The 18,900-nt window shown below is 34.0% G+C and overlaps 1 protein-coding gene across 1 annotated transcript in view; it reads right to left on the bottom strand.

Moving 5' to 3' along the window:
* The window catches only part of LOC110858818 (neuroligin-1), a 128,281-nt gene extending 117,287 nt beyond the window's left edge, over positions 1-10,994 (bottom strand). Inside the window, exon 1 of the mRNA XM_035858935.1 lies at positions 10,191-10,994. The gene's annotated coding sequence lies outside the window, so the exon portion shown is untranslated. The remainder of the gene's footprint in view (positions 1-10,190) is intronic.
* Positions 10,995-18,900: the final 7,906 nt, after the last annotated feature.

Below are 18,900 nucleotides of genomic sequence, written 5' to 3'. Positions count from 1 at the left end.
TGCTCCCACCTAGAAATCGCAAGATGTTATCCGTCTGCTTTCACTATGTAAAAAAATAGATCCAGAGTTTTCCTTCTTTTTTTCGTTTGCTTAAATTTCTCGGAAACTAATCTCGCCAAAAGCACGCTCCACTTTCCCTCCTGCACTTTCTCCTTGAGCGAGAGGATTATTTAATGTATCGCGTTTTATTATGCGACTTGCTCTCTGCGACCGCTTTCGGCACGAGAGAGATGACATTATTTTATTGCTTTTTATCCAAGATTATATTTATTACGGGATAAATTCCTAATCTTTAACACACTCATTTTTGTAAGTGGTGCTGAGACGACGTTGGGCCTCAAAACATTTTCACTGAACTAAACATGTTTTGGGGGTTGGTAGTTACAACACTTGCGTATTTATTTCATTGCAAACATGGTAAATAATTCGGTAATAAATGTTATAAGGAGAGCTGAGTTACCGCGTAATGACTAAGCGACGTTAAGGAAAATATAGGAAATTTGTATATTTGTAAACAAATTACAAAGATGTACTCGTCCATATGCAGAATTAGATGAGCTATATGTACAATGAAGATCATCAGAAAAATACCAATAACACAATTTATAGGAAACTAAAATGTATTACCAAACCAGTAAATAAATAATTTCTGAACTCAGGATAGAGCCAGACTAATCTTAGAATGCCAAGCAGTTTTTGACCTAAAAGTTTTTATTTTCTTATGGATTTATAACAAATTCAAGTTTTGCGGTGAATTAATTGCGTTGTAATTTTCTTCTTGCCAAATCGATAGCTGCGTTTACTCACTGTAAGTAATTGTCAACCAGTAATTGGTAATAAATTTGAAATAAAGTGTGCCAAATATAGACCTTACACAATTAACAAAACCTCATGAAGATAGCAATTTAATCGCGTCCGGTAACACATTGCTACCACTGCATATATTATTTAGAGTATGCACATATGTATGTAGACACCCACCTTTCTCCGTCACTTGCACTCACACACATTCTTTCATCCACCCACCATTAATCAAATCTAGACCCAAAACCAAGGAATAACGAACTCTATTTGCGGTTCAACTATTTAATCCCGAATTCCGAAACTATTCTCAACACAGGGAAAGTAAAACTCAACCGTAAAATCTACTCGGTTTGGGGGACGGAGTATGCATAAAGCACGTTCGATTGTTCGAAGTCCGAAATTTAGGGCATCTCATAAAGCTTGTTACATTATTGTTTCGCACAGTTTGAGAAAAGTTTGTCACCAAACCAGAAAAAATTCATTAAAGATTTCTTTTTATTTGTTACAAATTTTTCCTCGATTCGACGTCGTTTGTTGTAATTGCTTAGAAGTATGTCATCAAAAATAAACTAAGGTTTGATTTGAGTAATTTGATTAATTATTTTTTTAAATTACACTTTTAAGTATAATTTAAAAAAATAAAGATAACTCATCTGAAATTGTATGTGATGAATAGAGTTGTATTTGTAAAGTTTGTAACGTTTTCAAGGATATAAAATCAATGCTTGCATTTTTTATACGGCATGTGTAAATGCCATTTATTGCAACATTCGGGTTGCAATAAATCAAAATGCAAATATATCGTGCCTTAAGTGCCCAAAATATTGGCATAAGTACAACTCTAAGGACATGCGACAGTTTATGGGAGAATATTTACCCTGATTTCCCCATAAAATGACCCCTAAAATAGATCACATGCTTTTTGCTAGGCCCATAATCAAGTCTTCAATCCGACTGAAACCCTCGGAAACTTATGTGTGTCTGCATTTCCCACAATCAAAATCAACCACACGAATTTTACTTTACACGATTTTAACAGTGAGACAGAGAACGGAATTGTGCAGACAAGCACAAACCGCAGAACGTACACGGTCTGATTACTTCCATCGTGGAGATATCCCGTGGAGGGTTCCGTCAAATCGGTTCACAAAATTTTGAAGACTTGCATATTGTAATTTTTGACCAAATTATTATCCATGTGCAAAGCACAAACAAAATTCACAAGCAATTCAATTATATAAAACTTTGAATTTCCAATAATCTTTATATACGCCTGATGAAGGTGACAGTGAGTCATTGAAAGCTTGCAATATTTCAAATAAAATCAAGCATTATCCCCGAAAACCGCAGAAATGCCTCGTCATATATAAAACTTGTTTGTAATTATTTAATAAAAATTTTAAATTTTTGATAATTTATAAAATTCCTAACGTCGCTGTAGATCCATAAAGTACCAAGTTGAACACCTGTTGGAATTGACAACTACAATTTTCCCTTCGTCTCATCTGAATTAATTTAACACGTTAACATAAAATCTGAAATTTTGTATTATGGCGTTGGAATTAACGATTTGTATTAAATTTTATTTTTAAATGTTACAAATCATTTTCTCCCTAGTCACACCTTTGTAAACTGCGCAACTTGTAAATTATGTAACAAACTTTGTCCCAAATTTTGAGACTTTTTCAACCTTTGCAACTAAACTTAAAATAAGGTTAATACAAATCAGGTTAGAAATCTGTTGTAATTTACAACTTGTAAACGATAAGTTCATAATCTTCTTACTCGGCGAAGCTTATTTGAATTTATGTGACTTTGCTAATTTTATAAAAAATTACAGAAATCCGAATTAGATCTCTTTTTCCTTCGTCTTTCCATCCGAAACCCTGCCCGTTTGGCATGGGTAGTTAGTTGGTCCACACATCTGAGTTAGTCTCATTTTCATGGGCGGCGATACACGTGGCGAAAGTGGGAACATCATTAAGTCCTCAACAATTTTACACTTTACTCAATCGCTCCCATATTTATTTAGCGAACGATAAATCGACAACGATCACCTCCGTTTCGGGGGCCGTGAGTAAAGGATGGGATCCAATTACGTTTAAAAAATACTTCAGGTGAAAACATACCTGTTCAAAAAACCTTTTTTTATTCATAGTCATCCCGATTTCTGACTGAAGATTTTCATTCACATTCAGTCATTTTCTTTCAAACTCATTTCACTTCACTTCTTACTTCGCCCAATATATTAAGCATATTGTGAAAAATCAAAGGGGTGAGAAATCCTTTCATTCGCAGTCACTCATCTGAAATGTCCGAATCTTTCACTCATTTTCATTCAAATTGCAGGAAATTCATTTTCATTCACTATCATTCTCTATCATAATCAGTCACATGAATGAAAGTGAACAGGTATGAGTGAAAATCTTATCATTTTGGTAACAAAAATATTACTGAATCCGGGTCAAAATGAAAACATTGACATAAACTCAGCGATCATTTTCACGCCGATCAAGGTACAGAAATTAGGGTCGAACCTGTACCATTTGCTGTTGATAACGATATATGTAATCTCCGGATAGTCAGCATTACTAAATTTGAAATTATGCGATTGCATGATTCGTTCCTATTATAAATAGTTTCTTCGAACAGTTTCGAAAAATATGTACGGCGTCACTTTCTATCTAAATTTATCAGCTTTACAATCTTATTATATCCAGTGTGATTTGTGAACCTTCACTCATTTGAAGTTTGCAAACTTTATGACACAGTTTATAAAGATTACGAAGAATCAGGTTTCAAATGCATCGTAAACCTACCCTGATCAAGAGCTTCCCTTTAACCCATATTTTTTACATTTTACAGAAACCCAGTTTACAGCTATCAGCTATTATTAATATTGTTACACACATTTAAAAAAATTGTTGGTTATTTTTGAAAATTTTACAAGTTAATAACATTATAGAACCTTAGATTTCCTGACATCCTTTCTGCCCGACCCCGGGCCTGATTCTGGTTGAATGATTTCAATAGTTTCGCTACGATTCATTAATTACAAGGCAAACTTTCTCTTTACATTTTCACTCGAATTAATCTAAAACGCAATTTTCACCGAATTTATTTCGCGGATTGAATTGACACATCGTTCCCACGATTAATTAATTATAGGGCAAAAATCCCGCCAGAATTTGGTACAACTTTTGTTTTAAATTGAAGTAAATAATTTCCTTTCAAAGTTAACATAATTTCTTGTCATAAATTGGTGTATTTTTTACTTGAAAATAAGAAAAAAAATTGCAATCATAAATTTCCTAGCTTTTCGTGATTTTGAATTTGTCAACTTTTTATAAATTCTTTTGAAATTATGAATTAAAAATTATAATTTTTAATTCTACTCTATATCTATGAATAATACTAAATGCATCATTCCAAAAACGAGTTTTTTATAATTTATCGTCAATACGATTTCATGCCAAACAACAAAAACATTCATGCCAATTAAAAGTTCTACACAAGTCAAATTTTTCAAATTTTTCCAGGATATTCACAAACACCTTGGAATACTTTTGGAAATCTAACACTTTATATTGTTTATTAAAATTTAATTTTCTTAGAGAATGATCACTCAAAAAAAAACTATGCATCTAATTGAAATTTCCAGCACAATTTATTAAAACCTTGCAATTTGACCTTCTAATTAGCCAGTAAAATATTAATTTTGGTAAAGATATTTTTTAGTGTGGACCTGATTTTCTCAATTTTTGTTTCATAAATTGAATTGCCGCTTTGAAATTCTATCATAAGCTGGGACATTACTTTTGTAAAGTTTCGGTTACATTCTTTCCATCAAAATCACAATTAAAAATACGTAAGTAATTTGAATAATCCTCAATATAACATTAAAATTTGTGCTCTTCGAAAAAAATTTAGTGAAAACTAGTTACTAATTTTTCCATGATATTCATAAACAGCTTGTACAGGGTTCGCTACCCCGGGTTTTTGTGGGTTGGGGTTTTTGGGGTTTTTGTGGGTTTTTGGGGTATCAAATCTCCGGAAAAACCCTAATGCTTAATGGGTTTTTTGCGGGTTTTTGTGGGTTTTTGTGGGTTTTTCCGGGGTTTTTGTAGGATTTTGAGGTAGATTGAAACAACATCCCTTAAACTACAACGTAGATCAATGCTAATTAACTTTTCTACTTCATCTTGAAATTTTGAGAATCTTCATTTGCGACTTGAATTTCCAAATATCATTGCATATATCCAGATTTACATGTCAAACATAAATTTTCGATGTAACAGTCCAAATCAATGATAACGGTTAAAATTGCATGTTAAAATTGTATATAAAATTAGTTTATCTCTAATATATAATTTTAGGAATTCTGGTTCAACCTGCCCCAAAATCTACAAAAACCCACAAAAACCCACAAAAACCCACAAAAACCCACAGAAACCCAAAAACCCACAAAAACCCCAAAAACCCCGGAAAAACCCCAGGGGTTGGGTTTTTCTACAAAAACCCCGGGGTTTTCCAAACCCTGCTTGTAAATCCAACAAGTTTTTTATATTCTGAAAAACTGATTTTTTTGTCATAATTTAATTTAATTTAATTTGAAAATAATCATACCAAGAAACCATTTGTAAATCTTAGCGGAATTAGCAACACAATTTATCAAAACCAATTTGCATCAATTTGGCATTCAACTTAACTAGCAAAATATTAAATTTACCAAAAGATGGTTTATAATGTAAATCTGATTTTCTCAAATTTTTTGCATAAATTGAATTACCACTTGTAATCCTACAATAAGCTGGGACATGACTTTTGTAAGGTTTCGGTTACATAAGTTCTCACCGTCGAAATTACCACGAGATGAAACCTGCCCGGCTTCTAATGACACTAAACTTTCTTAACCCACGCCACGCAACGTGTCATGCTAAACCTCCGGAGGCACGTTCACCTCGACACGAAAAGTCATTCCGGGCACCATGAAAGTATAAATACAATAATATCTGCATCTATATTTTGACCGCAGGTTTTTCAGATTTGGAAAAAAATTATCCAGTATGGATGGTTCGAATTTTAAGAAATACAAAATGGTAAGCAATTCCAATATTGTGTTTGTAGAAACAAATTACCTGTACATCTGCAAATCTTTACAGAAGTGTATGCACATTATGAAAGAATGTCAGTTTTTAATGCAAAAATGGAGATTTATATATACGGATAAAAATTAAACACAATTTTTGCAATACACTCTTAAAAAAATCAATAACCGTTGGTATTGATACGTGACTCTACCGCGTGGTATTGATCCGGTATTGAATTAATACTACGTAGTAAAAAATGTAATACCAATTAGTATTAAAATTATTACTATGAGGTATAATTTCAATACTGGTTCTATACCAATATGGTATAACCGTTTAATACCAAAGCGGTAGAGTCACGTATCAATACCGTTAGGTTTTTTTCAATACCAAGTTTTTAAGAGTGTAGATTTGGGAATTTTTTGGAACCTTCTGACAAAAAGCACAAATTTACACGGAAAAAATACTAGCAGTTCAACATTAAATGACAACGCCTGAATGATAAATTTTATCGTTCAGGCGTTGTCACTTTCTTGTGTTTTTAAGTGAATTTTGTCGAATTATGACTCAAAATTTTCACACTTCGCAAGCTAAAACCTCATTGCCTTATTCAAAACCAAATTATTATAATTTCCATCAATCTCCACTCCGACGTTTTAACCAGTCAAACTCCAAAACTATGAAGTTCTAGCTAAAATATGTGTACTAAAGGATTAAATCTATCTGTAAATCTTGTAAACAAAATCTTACAATGTACACTAAAACTTTGGTTAAAAATATTTCTCCCAAAAATTTTTAAAACCAAAATATTGACAATTATTTAGTGTGTAACTAACTATATGAAAGTTTTGTAGTGGAACTGAACCATATTCGATAGTTTGCTTCACTCCTCCTCTGTCTAGACAACAACTTGTTGAAATTTCTGTCAAAAAAGAGAAAGCTTAAAAGAAAACGGGAAGAAAGAGAGCAACAAAACTTTAACTTTCTCCGACAGCAATTTCTTTTTTTCCGACTCCTTCATTGTTTCAACCCAAAGCTGGTTCAGATCCGGTTCCAAAACCAGTTTCTTTTTGACGAGTGGCTGTCACTTTAAGAGTAAACATGAAAAAAACTTGGATGGAATTTTGTGTCATTCTTTACCGGTCTGGTAGCATTTATCCAATTGCCAAAATTGGTAATGGAATATAATCTATTGGTTTAGAAGTACATCAGCTGGAAATATTCCGGTAACAAGCGGAATTACGAATGTGACTCTATCAAGTTTAGAAACACCTTGTGATAAACCAGCGGAGAATAGAGAATAAATTTGAATTTCGCGTTAAAGTCATGATAGAAAATATATGAATTATGTAACAAAATACCAAGTATTTTTGAAACAATTTACAAATATTCATGTAACACGGTTAACCGTGCCAATTTTCTTCAAATATTTTTTAGCAAGAAATATTCAAGTTTTAGAAATTGCTGGGGTTTAAAGCCATTCAACATTTTGGGGAAATTTATTTACTTACAGACGTCCATAGATACGGAGCTGGCAAAATTAAGGGTCATTCAAAGACTTCTGAAGAGATATGCTGTAAAATTTACATGTTTCACAGGATTTTAACAGAACTTCTAAGGAACTCCTAAGAGTGCATAGTCTACGTAATTTTTAATTTTTGTAATTCTAAAAACGAATACGAAGTCGTTTGTTGTATAACTTATTCTTTCTGAGTGGTTTAAATAATGTCAGTATTGTTTCTGCCATGACGGACACATGGTTTTCTCCGAGCGTGGAAAACAAAGAGAAAGTAAGCTATCGATTTCTTCCTTTTGTTTATAAAAAATGGAAAATGGAGATAAAAACAACATGTTACTTTTCTCTTGTTGCTTTTTTGGGAGAGAAAGCAAAATAAAAAGAAAGTACTTGATCTATTTGTAGGGTTGCAATTTCATGCATCACTGCGTTTCGGCGTATGCAGTAATTTTCCCCGTAATTGAGAGATGCAAAAACAAGAGTATTTTTAAACCGGGGTAAAATTAGAGGAGGGAATTATTTACACTTAAATTTAGAAAGAAAACAAGGTGGGCAGAAAGTGGGCGAAAGATGAATGCAAGGGAAATACTCTACATTTTTTGGATTTTTATACGTTTTGGTTGAATTTCTTAATTATAATGCTACAAATTTTGTCTTTGTGGCACATACTATCACTTGGCTTTTGGGGAAATTTCCTCTTGTTTTCTGAAAAATCAGGTTTTAAGTTTCATTTCTCCTCCACTTTCAGCAACATTTTCATGAACTTTATGAAAATTTTGTGACAATTTTATTTTACTGCCTTCAATTAAATTTAAAGTTTTCAAACAATTTCTCTTTTCTGCCACTTTATCGACCATTTAGTCCCTTAATTTCTCCACCATGTACATTTATCCCACATTTATGTAATTCCTTACTCTATCCCTCCTCATTTACATATATTTCCCTTCTTCCTCCGTCATTTGCATAAACAAGACAACCCCAACAATTGATTTATCGATTCCTTCCAAATCAACAAATCCCCATTGTTCCAACTCACTCAGTCAGTGTCCCTCCGATGACACGTTGATATCTCCCTCGTCCTCCCGGCGTCCTCCTCTCACCAAAGGCAAAACCAACCTCGTCACCATTTCATCCGCAAACTTTCACCCGGATTAATAACGAAATAAAACATTTGTACATAATCCGTTGACTCGGAATTTCGGTAACAAACAGTAATTCGGATCGGATTGGATATTAATAGCGGTGTAATCTTTCGTAACGCAATAAATTAGCAGTTTACTAGTCCAACTTTACTCCCAGTTTATTCTCTCGTAGCCAATTTGGCACGATAATCTGGGCCCAATCGTGGCCCGACCCACTCATCTATTTTACAGGGGACGAGGCCATGTAATCCGCTCATATTTTATTACTTTGACTTTCTCCCCTTCGTTCGTTATACGAGAAGAAGAAGCAGTGGTGAAAGTGCAGCAATTGGCAAAAACAAGAACGAGAGGGAAAGTTGGTGAGAGATCAAGAGCGAGCCAGAGGCAATTGTCGAGTTGAGAATTGTCCTATTAAATAAAACAAAATAAAATAAAATATCCACGAAGAGAGGAAACGGAGGGAGGCATGGATGGTGTGGGAGGGGTCAAGCAGTATCCGTTTGGTGGGTGGTGAGTGAGTTCAGCAAAATTTTGGGAAGAAGTAAATGGATTTTTTTAACGACAGATTTCAACAGTACGGACACGGTTTAATTTGTGGAATGGATGAAATATCGTGATCAGGTCTGTAATAAAATTTCGCAAGTAACCATTATCACCAAAATTTTGCAGTAATTTCGACCCTATTTTGACCATAAACCCGCCTCAGTTTTACCAGGGGTTAATTTTCGTTTCCATAATATTTGCGCGATTGTGGAAAATATTTCGTCACACTTTGGCCCTTGTTTGGACTAAATTTTGACAGTATTACCGCATTTTAATTAATTTTTCGTGAAGTTTAAATACAATTTCGTCCCATTTTCATATAGAATTGTCCCATCCGGCTCTTTGATTTTGCCCTTCACTTTCACCCGAATTTTCTCTCTTTCCCTTCTTCCATTTAGTCGTTAGCACCACAATTTTCCACCCTTTTTTAGTTTCTCCTTTCTCTTCTAAAAAATCTCCCTTCTTCCTCTTCTCATTTCCATCTCCACGCGAATCCATGTTTGATCCCACACTTCTTCGCAAAAAAACCTACTCCAAACTGAACCTTCCTTCTCATCCTCTTGTTAAGATAACGTCTTCCCTCTCGACCTAATTACTCGTAAATTGTGTCGACTTTGTCCACTTTTATACCCGCTTTCTCCTACAAAAGTCATATAATTTTTTTAACTCGGAGCCCACCAAATCCAAATCCCGTCCTTCGAGGGCAGTTTAGTTCCTTCTTTTTTTGTATGGGGACGAATAAGATAAGGGCGTGGAAAAAATGAGGGAAAACTTCTCTCGGGGAAATAATCCCGGGTATTTTTCATCTTTTTTACACAAAATTTTTCTCTAGATCGTTTCCGAATGTAGTTTTTGAACAGGAAAAACATGGAGGAGAGAGAGAAAGCCATTATCTTTATGACTATTGGGAAACCGAGGAAATGATTAAATAGTTTAATTTACTGGGTATCCGAAAATCTGATATTTTTCTGCAGAAAAAATCCCGATCGGATTTTACACGAGATTTTATTTACTTTATTTTGCAATCCGGACATTTTCGATAAGCGGAAATGCCCCAGGAGGTGAGAAAAACACGTAAAATGAGAAAATCATCACCTGGTTCTTGGTGAAATCAGGGTAGAATCGCGATTGCTTTCTCTCTGGGGCGGAGTGGAACTCACGAAAGCACTAAAGCACTCACTAACAACAAACGACACTAAAAATATTTCACAAACTATCAGATCTACAGAGGATTGAAATCATCACGGAGAATTAAATTCTTTTGAATAACAAGGAACACAGATTTTAGACGAATTTCTTCATAATCCAAGAAAGAAAATGTGTGATTTTTCTTTTACTTCAAGAGAGATTTTAGTATCCTTTTTTTGTTGAATTCAGATGCACTGGTGGTAGTGAGGAGATTCGATTTCACAAATTAATTGTTTCAGTAAGGTTACTACAGTGTGATTTTTGAAGATTTCACAATTTTGCTTTTTTCTCTTGAATTGCAATTGTACAAAGTAATTTAGTTTCACAATTTTCCCTCAAATTGTTAAAATACACGAGTCGTTGGTCTCATTTAATGTCTTGTTTTCTGACAAACACAATAAATGAGCATGAGTAATTGGATATAATGCAGAAATAACTTCACAAACAGCACAAATATTACATAAAATTTATCAATCGCTAAAAACTTTCACTGAGCCAACAAAAATGAATTTTAAATACTTCAATTATTCTTCCACTGCAAATAAATGCCAATCAAGAACAACGGAAAAATTAACTTTCACTCCACTTTCACTACGTTAAATTTCCAGAAATGCCTTAGTTTACGCAAAGTGAATTTTAACATTTGTGAAGAAATTGTGTTAAAACTTGAAGAGTCGAATTTTGCACGGAGTTTGGAGCAGCGTGATTATTTCTCTTTCGAGGTCTGACGAAAACTGAGGAGTTTTTTGGACTGCAGTCGTCTCAAGTTGAGACGGAAATCGGGGAGAGAGGAGAAAGTCGACTGCTCAGTCGTTCAGTTTGCACAAGATTATTTGGTGCATACAGAATTACACTCTAAACAATGTGGTGGTTATCCGAAGAGTGACATTTTGTAAGAAATTTCCGAATTGGTAAAAGCATGAAGTTGCCCATGGTGAATGCTTATTCACTTCTAAATTTTGATGGTCACAAACTTTGCGGCACAAACTCTATCAAAACTTTGGAGTGTCATGTAAGCTACCAAGCAACATTGTGCTCCCGAAATTATTTGTATTGACAAAGTTATTGCAAATAGCGTCAATATTCGCAATGATATTAATAACCGTGTACATTGGGCGCGTTTCATGCAATTAAAAAAAAGAACAGACAGACTTCATTTATATTTTAGTCATTTGTAGCCCCATTACATTGTAACACCTTTACTGCATTTTCTAGGTTAAAATTTTTCAAAAAATGTGCTATGTTTAACGCCATTCGTTAATATTTTATAGATTTATCATACTATTTTGGAATTAAGATCGGAGACGATTGATCGCGTTTGACAAACTCATGAGAATTTTAACTATCATACCATTTCATGTTTCTACGCATGATGAAAATTTGTGATTTCTATGTAATTCGTACTAAAACAAAATATTAATAAAAGCTCGTGCCTAAGGGCACGATATTTTTTAAGTCATTCCGAATAACTGAAAATTTTTCAAAAATGATTTCGAAAATTTATAATTCTCAACTATAAATTACTTAATAAACTTTATAAAAAATTGAGCCCATCCACCAACGTTAGAGGATTTACCTATATTTATTTAAGTTTCTTAAAACAGCAAAGTTATATTCTAATTTCCTTCAATTTATTAACAATAATTTTAAAATTTTCGAATTGGAGCCAACGTATTTTGAACACAATTCGAACAATTTTAACGGATATTTATTCATAATCAGATTTTTTGATCTGTGTTTTCTTGGGGGGTTAAAATATTCAAGAAAATTTCTTTGGTCGAACGTTTTACATTAAAATGTGGAAAAATTTACAATTTTAATTAAATTCAGGATTCAGAGCTCGTCAATTTTAAAGATGTGCAAATTGCAGTTGTTGCATTTCCCACGTCAATGTATTCTTAAATGATGTACTAAATCATACAAGAAATGTGAATACCTACATCAGTTTCTGAAATTTGTAAGGAAAAATACTAACACGACTTCAGTAGAATACGATATGTAATATAGCGTATGTTCATAAACATATAATATGTTTATGAATCCCAGAAAACTGGGCAATTACAGAAAGAATAATTTCAAAATGCATTGGAGAAAGTACTGATAAATCGATAAATTCAAAACTACAACCGCAGAAAAGAACATACGAATCTAAAATTCATAACTGGGAGTATAAGTTTTGATAATTCCAAAAATGGCTTGAAACTCTGGCAACAAATTAGCTATATTTTTTAAATTTGTAACAGAATAATCATAATTACTTCTATGACAAATTGTCATTGACAATTCATTTCCATTTTTAAGAATTCTGAATTACTGGAATTTGCGCAAAATAATTCCAAACATAAGAATCATTGTAACTATAACTTTAAAAGAATCCAAAACTTCAGATTACTCCCGAATTATCAAAAACTAAAAAATTGAAAAAATTGTATTTAAACAATACCTCGATAACTTTGTAATCATAATATAAATAAAATCTACTACCACACAAAAGTTCGCTTGGAAAGATACATCACTGCCACACGTGGCAGATTCCAACTTTCACTCACTCATATCGTCACTTTCTGCTAGGGAGGGGAGAAAGTTGTTGCATATTCCATTAGCCAAATGTACTCACTCTTTCGTCAGGGAAGGACTCCTCTTCTCCGTATTGTCATTTTCCTTAAAGTGCACTTTTAAAAATATGATGATACACTTATTTCGTGTCACCACAAAATTATTCTAATCCATAAAAATAATTCGAAAATTTTCGAATTCGCAGCAGGTTGAAAAATATTCACATAAAGTTTAAAAGATATTTGCATATATACATAACCTAGCTTTTGTACAATAGATTGCTCTGCTCTCTGATGTAAAAATAATTTCATAAATTTGTTAGGGTTAAACATTTATCATTATAATTCGGGAAATTGAGGATTTAAAGTGTTTATAAGATCTCATGATTACTCTCCATGTTTGAAAAGTAGGGGAATGGAATTTTGTAATGGTGGTTTCACCATCACAATTTTCATAAAAGGTTTAATAATAAACCTAATATGACCCAAAGCTAACTGGTATTCAAATATTTTTTGGTAACAAACTAACTAGCAAGATCCAATTCTTAACATGCGATAACAATAATGGGGAAGACCCCATTATTGGGATATAAGAAAAGAATGAAAAGTAAGATTTAGAAAATGAAAATTAGTACAAAACGAGAACAAATTGGTAAAAAATAAAGCCAACTAATGCCAAAACTTGAGACATCATTATCAAAAATATGCCAAATGGAAGCAACATCTATTCGTGACCAAATTTTTGAGTGTGTGCCTCTGCAAATACTTGAAGTCTGTGTGATTGTGTAGCCAGTGAAATGAAGACGAGTTTCGCGGATGGTTTATTTTTGGACTCTGTTGTGCAGGAGGGCTTTAAAGTTGCAGATTTCAATTTATTCGAGTGCTGGATCTCTGTACAGCGAGTACAACAACGTCGAATACGGGACTGGCTACACGCCACGATTTCACTGAATCAGCATCCTAACCTTCACTCCAGACTAGATCTGGTTTTCATTGTTTTATGATTTTGAATATCGTGGGCGGATCACTGGCCGCACAATAATTTGTGTCCATTGACCATTTCGCGATGAATGGGATTGGAGTTACAACGAGGTTTTTGATGCTGTATTTCTAAGCAAACCCTGGTAACCAAATTTTGATACGTTAATTGAAGCATCGGTAACAGTTTGGTAAAGGAATAATTTCGGTGAAACTCAAATTTGCTACAAAACTGGTAACAATTTCTCAAATGATTTTTGACTTTCGAGGAGATCGTGGTCCCATTTCCTGTACCGAATCTTTGATAACACGGCTGAAGGTTGCAATGACTCCACGTGGTGATGATAGATAATTCCGAGCATTGAACAATCTACGTACGCAAGTTTTCCGGGAACTTATCTTGATTGTTTAAAAAATCGTCTAAAAGTATATAGCTACACTGCAAAAAATATCGTCACCAGATTTACACCGCGCGGTGTCTATATGTGGCTACACCGCTTTGGTGTAAAATCAACACGGTTGGTGTAAAAAAGTTTTGACACCAAAACGGTGACAATTCAGCACCGCTCCACATCTGTATTGCTACCAGTTGGGTGATATCGCTTGGTGTTGATTTTGCACTAACTGGTGACATTTTCTGTGCAAATTTAGTGTCATTGAAATAAAATCACATTAAATTATATAATTTACTTCATATGTTTGTTTATTATATGAACATTTTCATAAATCCAAATACAACTTGTTATTATTGGCATACAAATTAATTACAAATGATGTCTTAAAATAACATACATACCGTCCAATTTACAATTAGTTTGTATTTCAACTGCGTCATGAATTACTAAACTACTTATATTAATTAATTTAAACGTTTCTTGTACCGGGGAAATCTTATAAGCAAATATTTCGCGACAAAAATATTCTACTTTCAGTTCCTTAATTAGAATTAAACAAGAATTATCCTTTAGTACAATAAACTCGGAAATTAAGCCGAACTGGGGAAAAATTGGTCCTATTTCATAACATACAACAAAATTACATCTATAATTATAACCCCGAAACCAAACTTGGTTTGTTGTAAAAATTGAGGTATCATCATCAAAATCTTCGCAGCCTTCAAATCCCCGTAATAACTCAATCAAATCAAAAGAATCAGAAAATTGTGATAACAATAACGGATAAATATTATCTATTTTGATGTCACCGTTAAAGTCATCTCTACACATCACGTGAGACATATGTTGTTGATGCCTATTGGCGAGTGACATGCAAAGGTTTTTGTAATTCTTAATCTGGGTAGCTAGCTGAACAAAATAGTTGTGTTTCCCTTCGAACCTCATTGCCCAAAAGGAAATTAATGGGCCAGATTTTCTAATTACATATGAGTAATGTGTCATGAAATGATGTTTCGGAATTAATTTATGCTCCGGGAACAATTCTCTAAATAGCTTATGGTGTTTGATTATTGCTGCGTGCAAAGTCTCAATTGTTGCCTCGGAAAATTTTCGGCAAAAAATTAAACTCATACAATCCAACAACTGCAAAATCAATTCCCAATATTTCAATTGTTCCTCGGTCACAATTAAATCTCCTATAATAACTGGAAGAAATCTTACTAAACACCAGGCCTGAGCAGGGTTCGCTACCCCGGGTTTTTGTGGGTTGGGGTTTTTGGGGTTTTTGTGGGTTTTTGGGGTATCAAATCTCCGGAAAAACCCTAATGCTTAATGGGGTTTTTGCGGGTGTTTGCGGGTTTTTGTGGGTTTTTCCGGGGTTTTTGTAAGATTTTGAGGCAGATTGAAACAAAATCCCTTAAACTACAACGTAGATCAATGCTAATTAACTTTTCTGCCTCATCTTGAAATTTTGAGAATTTTCATTTGCGACTTGAATTTCCAAGTATCATTGCATATTTCCAGGTTTACATGTCAAACATGAATTTTCGATGTAATAGTCCAAATCAAGGATAACGGTTAAAATTGCATGTTAAAATCGTATATTAAATTAGTTTTTCTCTAATAAATAATTTTAGGAATTCTGGTTCAACCTGCCCCAAAATCTACAAAAACCCACAAAAACCCACAAAAACCCAAAAACCCACAAAAACCCCAAAAACCCCGGAAAAACCAACGGGGTTGGGCTTTTCTACAAAAACCCCGGGGTTTTCCGAACCCTGGGCCTGAGCAGCTTTCTGTCCAAGTTTATTTCCAACTAAATCTAACCGAAGCGGAGATGGCTTATTCCGTGACTCTAAATAACCAAAATCATGACACATTAGTCTGTTGTTAATTTCTTCTAAATTAAAGCTTCGAAAACTAATCAATCTTTGCAAAACTAATTTTAACTCATAAGGCACAACCCCTTCCAATAAATCGTGCATAATGTCAGCGGTTGGGCTGTCTAAAAAATTAAAATAGTACAGATTGTTCAGCGCACACTCTCCGACAACGCCAAAACTTTTATCACGTAATTGTTGAGAATAATTAACCCTATTCCTGAGTATCATATTACTACGGTCAAATATATCTTGTGCCTCGTTTCGAGATGTACAGCAAATTCTACAATAATAGTTTGCGTTAAATGACTCCATAAAACCAAGCAATGTGTTTGCACCTAAATTGTCGTGAACAAGACAACAAATTGTTCCAAATACTCTTAAATTCCCCACTAATATTCCAACCGTTTCTAAAATTTTAATATCCGGGATTATGTAGCTTAAAATTGAATTTATGCCATATTTCTTAGCATCTTCCGTGTGGAAAATACGCAATAAATGAATTTGATTAAGCTGAGAATTTACATAATCAGGAAAATTTCTTATAATAAAATACATGGCCCCAATTTTGTGAATCCCACGTTTAGCTTCGAGTGGATTTACAGTTTCAAAGTCGTCATAAAAGAGCTGAATTTGAATTGAGTGCGGAAATTTTTGAAACAACAAATTACTCTTGAAACTTTGGGAGTCTCTAAATTTCTCATAACATGAAACAATTTGTTCTGGACAATGTAGGTACTTTGAGAATTCATTTTCGGAAAATATTCTTTCCAAAGTCTTCAAAATTGGCACGTACATAAATGTTTCAGGTACTAATACTTGCCTTCTTTTTGACTCTTTAAGTTTTAAATCTACTCTGCTTCCTAAAGTTATTTCTACAGGACTAATTATCTTGTTTGTTTTCTCATAAAGTTTTTGCCTACTGTAACCTGTTTTTAAATCTACAAAAGCAGTCATTAATGAATCTAATTCAAGAGAAAAATTAGCTAAGTTTTCAGAAATATATTTACTTGCTAACTTGGTAATTATTTTCAGTATTTGCGAAAAACAATAACCTAATTCTTTGACTAAATAATCAACTATGGAATTGCTGACCCCACGAGACATTAAGGAAGAACAGAGGTTTCTCAACAGGTCAATAAATAATTTGTTTCCGTCGTCGTCGGATATATTCGAGTTTACAAGAAAACTATTTTCATCGTCTGCGCATTGGATTTTTAAACTTGACTCACCGTTGCTCTCTACTTTATCATAAAATTCTGCCTGAGTATGCGCAGGATCGCTGTGAGATTTTAAATGTTTTAATAAACCACCCCAAGTAAAAAAGATTCTCGAACAACTAATTTCTGGACAGACTGTTTCATGAAAATTAGAGTGGCCATAACTACGCACATATTTTAGATGCAACTGAATATCCTGGCTACTTAGACAACACTTTGCACAAACTGGGCAAGTAAACATTTCTATAAGCTAATTAATTAATTACTAATGGACTAATTCTTAATTATGTTCTGAAATAACATCTAAAACTGAAATGAACTGCAGAGCTGGACGTAGACTTCTTTCACCTTCGGTGGAATTGTGGTAGATTCAACATCGACTCTGTAAATATACACTTGGATAAATTTCCAAAGACCGATTAGGCTTTTGTCGTATTCCGTTGCGAAGACAAAATGCGACTTAAAGAGAGAGTCGATCGCCGCCAAAGAGTTTGTGGCATCAAGGGGAACTAAGGTCCTGTCCAGGGTCAAAAAGAACGACGAAATCGTGGCGCTGTTATCACCAATGCAAATCAAGTTGGGCTGTGTTTTTTCGGAATTTCATGTGTCCAAAATTGATTGAAGTGGCGTTCCAGTCTAGGAAAATTGACATAAATTCAATGCATTAAATTGGAATCGCATAATTTAAAACAATATTAAACTTTGTCTTTTACTCACCTTATGAAATGTAACAATCCGTTCCTTGGCCTGAGGAATATTGCATCGACTTGCCTTTCCTTTCCCGAGAGCAGTCGGTGGGATTAGGTGCAAAAGGATAAAAAGTGCCTTCAAACTTGAATCCCAATTTCCTGAAAGTTTGAGAACATTGCTTCCGTGATGACATGAACACAATGTCAAATAATTCTGCAAATTTACCAGACTCTTCATTGATAAATTTATGGAGTGAAGGGGACTTGCTTAAACTTTTCGCCTTATCTATAATGCATTGGGAGAGAGACGGCCAAGTGTCAAGGAAGTTGGTTTCTGCATCAGGATGTAGAAGAGAAAACTCGTAGTTTACCTAAATAAAAAATTAAGTTTGTTGGTTAGTCAAAATATCAATATTTAAGGGTAAAATTATTTTTAAATAGTACCAAGAAATCACATGCGCCAAACTTAATGTAGGCCTTTAGAATGGACAGCTCGTTGGTAGAACGAAGTAGATTCCTATGTGGTAGCGTTGCAGTCATCAAAGCTTTAATTTCCTGCACCTCGGCCTTAGAGGATAGGCCGTTTAATTTCGTTACCAAATCTTCGAAACTTTGGCGATCCTGGTCGAGACATACGACTTTTGTTGACCGTGGCCCCCCTGTCACAGCCGGAGCAAGTCGTTTTCCCCTGAACGGGAGTTCCTTATTTTTTCCTTTCAAGTTCCGGTGAATCAAGCGAAGCCTTGCCTGAATCAGGCCGGAGCGATTAGTGTCATCGTACAATAAATCCTGCGAGGAATACAAACCGATTATGTTGATTCTAAAAAATAAATATTTGCAAAATTTCTTACGATTCCTTGAGTACTCGACGGGAATCTCCAACACGGCAATATTTCCACA

This window comes from Folsomia candida, unplaced genomic scaffold (assembly GCF_002217175.1).
Source record: "Folsomia candida strain VU population unplaced genomic scaffold, ASM221717v1 Fcan01_Sc022, whole genome shotgun sequence".
NCBI lineage: Eukaryota > Metazoa > Arthropoda > Collembola > Entomobryomorpha > Isotomidae > Folsomia > Folsomia candida.
Note: the sequence above shows the minus strand (reverse complement) of the source record. Positions and strands in the feature narration are given on the sequence as shown.